Below are 6,208 nucleotides of genomic sequence, written 5' to 3'. Positions count from 1 at the left end.
TTAATTTCCCGATTAAATATTCTACTATGAATTTGGAAGAGTAAAACTTATATTGATTACTTGAATTTAGTAACTCGTTATAAATTAATTAATTTAATTTGATAATTCATATTGATTAATTGAACTTGTTAGATTTATGAATTTTACAGTTAATCACATGCAAAATGTAAAATAGAAGATGCATAAAACAATAATACATGCATCTAATATACATCTTTTAATTTTGTTGATTTCATTCCCACTTTTTCTTTCTTTTAGTTTTTAACATAATTCTCATTTTCTTTATTTGATCTTTTTTGTAAAATCACAACAATTTTCTATTTACAACAACATGTTGTTATAGGTATATAGCAATTACTTTTCTATATCAGACAATATCTAAAAAAAAAAATGAAGCTATCATAGAAAGGGATAAACTACAAAAATAGTCACTTTTGTTTGCCTTAGATTACATTTTAGTACTTATGTTTGAAATGTTACATTTTAGTCACTTACGTTATCGTTTTGTTATGAAGTGGTCACTCTTCCGTTAAACTCCATTACCTCCCTAATGACAATCCTACGTTGTAGTCCAAATAGGTTTTAAATGCCAACTTGGATGTCCAACTAGGACGAGAATAGATTTTTAATTAAATAAATTTAATTAATTGAAAATTTTAAATTAATTACACCTTGAACTGGAGAAGAAAAATCGTTCATCTCCTTTTTCTTTTAGTTTTATTTTCCATTTTGATTGAAAAATTATTCTTATCCCAGTTGGACATCCAAGTTGGCATTTAAAAACCATTTGGGTTGCCATGTAGGATTGCCGTTAGGGAAGTAACGTAGCTTAATGGCAGAGTGACTATTTCGTAACAAAAATATAACGTAAGTAATTAAAACGTAACATTTCAAACATAAGTGACTAAAATATTATCTGAGGCAAACAAAAGCGACTATTTTTATAGTTTATCTTAATTTTTTTTTTGCAAACAATGACCTTTCATATAAACTTTATTGTATTTTTCATCTCAATTTTGACATATAGTTTTCTTTTATCTGATTTTAATGTATTCATTCACCTCAAATAAAGGACAGGTTTTATCTCTTTTTTTCACCTTAGTTCTAAAAATGACATGTCAACCTAGATTTATCATAAATTTTTTCTCAAATAATGACATATTTCTCTCCTTTTTAAAAAATATTTTTATATTTTTAATTTTATTTTATCACATAAACATGAAGTCTTTTAATCATTATAAATATGAAACAAATAAAAAAAGATTCGAAGTTGTTTTAGATTTATTATGGCTAAAGAAAAGCTTTATGCTTCTCCTTACCCATATTGGTATATGTAAATAATACATTCACTTCAACTTGCAACATAACATCATGTTAGCACCACAAAGAATCTCAACTATTTTATTTCTTATATTGAAAGATTATAATTTGTTTCTTTTTAGGTAAATTACCATGCATGAGCGCTCTTTCAAATCTTGAGGGGCTTCACCTATGGGACAATAATCTTAGCGGAAGTAGTCCGGATTCTATCTCAAATGCTTCTAAGCTCAGACAATTAGAATTGGCACAAAACTTTTTCTCTGGCCTTATTCCAAATGCACTTGGCAGTTTGAAATCCCTTGAGAGATTGAGTCTTTGGTCGAATTACGTGACCACCAAAACTTCAATTCATGTGTCGAGCATTTTCAATTCCTTGGCAAATTGCAGATGCCTGAGAGTTTTACTACCACGTTCAACCCATTAAACTGCCTTCTTCCAACTTCACTCTCTAACCTCTCCAAATCACTTCAAGTATTTGATGTCAGCACTAGCAAAATTAGAGGCAGCATTCGCATTGAAATTGGTAGTCTAAATAATGTTATAGCTTTGGACTTTTATGGCAATGAGTTGAGTGGATCTATTCCAAGAAAAATAGGAAGGTTAAAAAATATCCAATATGTGGATTTTGGTGGAAATAAGCTCACAAGAACTTTGCGGCCAAAAGAGATTGTAATAGGCCCAATTTACCCGGCCCGTTAGTAAAATAAACCAAATGAAAAACCAAAAAATAATAATACAGTCCAAAATCAACCCAATACAGTGGCCCAAGTGCTTAAATGCTAACCCACTAAGGCCCATTAAAATTTAAACCTAATTTGCCTAGACCCTAGCCCAATCACGAAGAGGCCCAACGCAAAATCAGCAGCAGGAAACCCTAGAAGATTCATGCGCCGTAGCCAAGCCTTCCGCGCGTGACCAGCCTCCGTACACTCCGAGCCTTTGCCCTCGCGCGTGCCTCCTTACGTGCCACGTCCACCCTCCGTACGTTGTACCTGCAAGAAGGACAAACGAGCGCAACAAAGCAAAAAAGGCAAAGAAAAAAGCAGAAATTGATAGAAAATAAAGAAAGAGAGAAAAAGAAAAGGAAGCGAGATGCTTTTGTTGTAATTTTTGTATTTCATTTTCGGCTATATAAAGCTAGTTTTCAGTATTTGTAAAGGGGACAAAAAACGCACAAAAAAAAAAACGCATACACAGATTGAATACAAAAAAAAAAATATTCGGAGAAATCGAAAGGTGAATAGTTTTCTTTCTTCCTTTTCTGTTCTTCACTCTTTTGATCCTTATTCGCTACAATAATAGGAGATTAGAAAACATAGAGCGTACTTGAGGGGTCGATCTTTTGCTCCCTCCGTCGCAATCGGAGGCGGGCGAGGAATCGGGGTCTCCAAACGGGGGTTGGCTGAGCGGCGCACAGAGGGAGGTCTGCTTAGGGTTTGCAGATCTGTCAAAATGGCTTAGTGCCTTGTTTTTTTAATTTTATGCATATTGTAAAACGACACCGTTTGAAGTCGTTCCAATGGCTCCAAAACGGTGCCGTATTGAGCCATACCCGATGACCCGACCCAAACGTGGCTAGATCCGTGCGTTTTGGCGGGGGAGGGATATTTGCGCAAATGGTCCTCCTGCTTCTATAACGTATTCAGATCAATCCTTTTATTTCTTTTAAGTTTAACCAGGCATTTTATTTTTGCTGCATTTTAGTCCATATCACAGTGCTGCGTTTTGGGAGGATGGGGAATATTTCCCAACTAGTCCCCCATGTTATTCGCGCGCTTCATTTTGCCCCTAAACTTTGTTTTATTTTTGTTTTTTCTTTATGACTTTGTTTTAAATTCAATTTAAACCCTATTTATCCAATCGGATTGTTTAGGCTTTATTTATTAATTTATTTAGTTATTTGTTATCCTATAATTTTTATAGAATTCATAATATTAAATACTATTTTCATATATTTTTATATGATTTAGTTTAGACCATTTATTTTATGTGTTTATTTTGACTAATTTTATTCAAAATTTCCCGTATGTATATATATATATATGTATATTATGTTAAATTTGTATATGATTGTTTTAACTTGCTTTATAGATTATTATTTTAAGTTTTTTATATATCATTTTATTTTAAGTTATTTTACATGTTACTTGTTTTAAAATTAATCTATACTGTTTACTATTGTAATCATTATTATTGGATTGTATTTCTATTTTCCTATTTATGTATACATTACTTTATTATTTACTATTATCTTTAAACTAGTTTTATTATACATATATGTATGTACGTAATGTATATATTATTTGATTTTAAACTTTATATTTTTATACCTATTGATATATATAGATGCTTTACTTATTTTTAGCATCCACATATATTTAGTTTATTTCACTTTTGCATATTAGTATATATTATTACTTACATGAAGTTTTTCACTCCCTACACATTATTTATTTTAAATTAATATATGTACATTATTTTATGTATTTGATTCTCTTCTTATATGAGATTTATTTATTCAATACTATCATTTTATGTAGTATTTGTTTTAACCTTATATTTAATTTATTTCAAATTTTCATACCTACATAATTTATTTTAAATATATTTTAATATTTAATTTCCTTTCTTTATCTTATTCCTCAAAACTTGTCGCATATTTTTGTATTAATTTGGAGCTTCATTTAAGATTAGTTTAGTTCATTAGCTTTGGAATATTAAAGTTATTATTTGAATGTGATGTGAGATAATAGCTCTTACGTGAATTGTATTGTCTGCTCGTATCTATCGCTTCTTTATCGATCATTCGCGTACATTTTAATTTACGGATCACCATTCCACGTTGTGCGTTATTATTTCATTGTTTTTTAAGACCACGTTTATCATTATTTAAATATCAAAATCATTTTATACAAGAGTCTTTCAAGACAACGCGACACTCGGAATTTGGGATCCTCGAGAAGATTGTGTTCTAACTTACTGGATTCCAATCTTCCTCGAGATCTAGGGAACCGGATATATTCTTTAATTAAAACATAAATAAAAAAGCTCATTCTCGGGAATTTGATACATTGTGCCCTAACGCATTGGGTATGGCATGTTGTTTTCTTGAGACGAGGATTCTTCTAAAAAAAAATAAAGGCAATGTTCTGTATTTGGTTTTGAGAAATTGAACCCTAACTTACTGGGTTTTGATCTCTTCATTTGACCCAAATAATCAGATATCCTTCTCAAAATGCATAGGTTTTAAAAGTCAAGAGATAAACTTAATTTTGCGGATTTAAAATGTTACACTCTAACTTACTGAGTGTGATAATCTATTTCCTTGAAATAAATGAGTTTCATCCTCCGATTCGTTTCATTCAAATTTCCATTTAAAAGGATTGTATTTTTAAAATATTTTCAAAATTTCCACTCTAAGACATTAAACAATCAAATTGGTACCAATTTTGGGCGTCACGAGGGTGCTAACCCTTCCTCGTGCGCAACTGACTCCCGAACTTGTTTTCTCAAAATTCCCAGACCTAAAATTATTTTCAAGGTGATCCGATCGCACCTTAATAAAAGATCGGTGACGACTCCCATTTTCTCACTTTTCATTTTTAATAAGTCGATAACTAAGTTTTTGTTTTTTTAAAAAATGGTTTCGACAGAGATTATACGGGTTATCATTAGCTGCTAATGAGCTGATGGACATTTGCCCGCAGGTTTGGGTGATTTGATTTTTCTGAGAATGGTAGATCTATCCTCCAACAAATTCCATTCATCAATACCTTTGAGCTTTTGGAGCTTAAAAGATATCTTAGAAGTAAACTTGTCATCAAACCATTTTAATGGTTCACTTGTCATCAAACCATTTTAATGGTTCACTTCCGTTTGAAATCAAAAAATTGAAGGTAATTACAAATTTGGATTTGTCAAGAAATTTTTTCTCATGTGATATCCCTCCCACTTTTGAAAGTCTCTAAGATTTACAAGTTTTACTTCTTTCTCACAATAGATTGTTTTAGAATTAAGTAACCCAAATCTTTTTTTAAATCAAATACAATGGTAAAATAAAATAAAAGTAAAATCCCTATAGAATTATACTTCTTTTATTTTATTTTTAGAATAAGGTTTTTTAAACCTTATTAAACTCCATCTATTTGATATTGATTAGAATAAGGTGTTTCAATCTTACTACACTCCTATTAGAATATGGTTTTACAAGCCTATAAATAGACATAGTCTACTCCTCTTGTAATCATTCGAATTCGACATAATAAATTTTCTTCTCCTCTACCCGTGGTTTTTTTCCCGAAAGGGTTTCCACGTAAAATCTATGTATTCTTTTTTGTGATATATTGTCATTACCGACATTCTATTTTTACAAATTGGTATCAGATTTTTTGGGTTGTTCATCTCAATCATGGTAATGACGTCTTTGAAGTATGAAATTCCACTGTTCGATCACAACATCAGATTCGCGTTGTGGCAGATAAAGATGCTGACAGTTCTTGCGCCCTGTTAGGGGTAGATAAGATACCTTCAATATTGACGGAGGAAGAGAAGTAGCATAATGATCAAAAGACGTTAACACAGTTACATCTGCATTTGTCTAATGAAATTTTACAGGATGTGATGAAGGAGAAGACCGCCGCTGGATTATGGAAGAAGTTGGAACAAATATGTATGTCGAAAACTCTAACTAGTAAGCTACATATGAAGCAGCGTCTTAATGCTCATCGTTTGGAGGAAGGTGCGTCTGTGCACGAACACTTGACAGTGCTTAAAGAAATTCTCTCAAATTTAGAGGCCATGGAGGTTCAGTATGATAAGGAAGATCTAGGGTTGATTCTACTTTGTTCGTTGCCTCTGTCTTATTCAACCTTTAGAGATACAATTTTAT

The sequence above is a fragment of the Gossypium raimondii genome, chromosome 5 (genome assembly GCF_025698545.1).
Source record: "Gossypium raimondii isolate GPD5lz chromosome 5, ASM2569854v1, whole genome shotgun sequence".
Taxonomy (NCBI): domain Eukaryota; kingdom Viridiplantae; phylum Streptophyta; class Magnoliopsida; order Malvales; family Malvaceae; genus Gossypium; species Gossypium raimondii.
The sequence above is the reverse complement of the archived record's forward strand: the minus strand, read 5'-3'. Positions refer to the sequence as shown.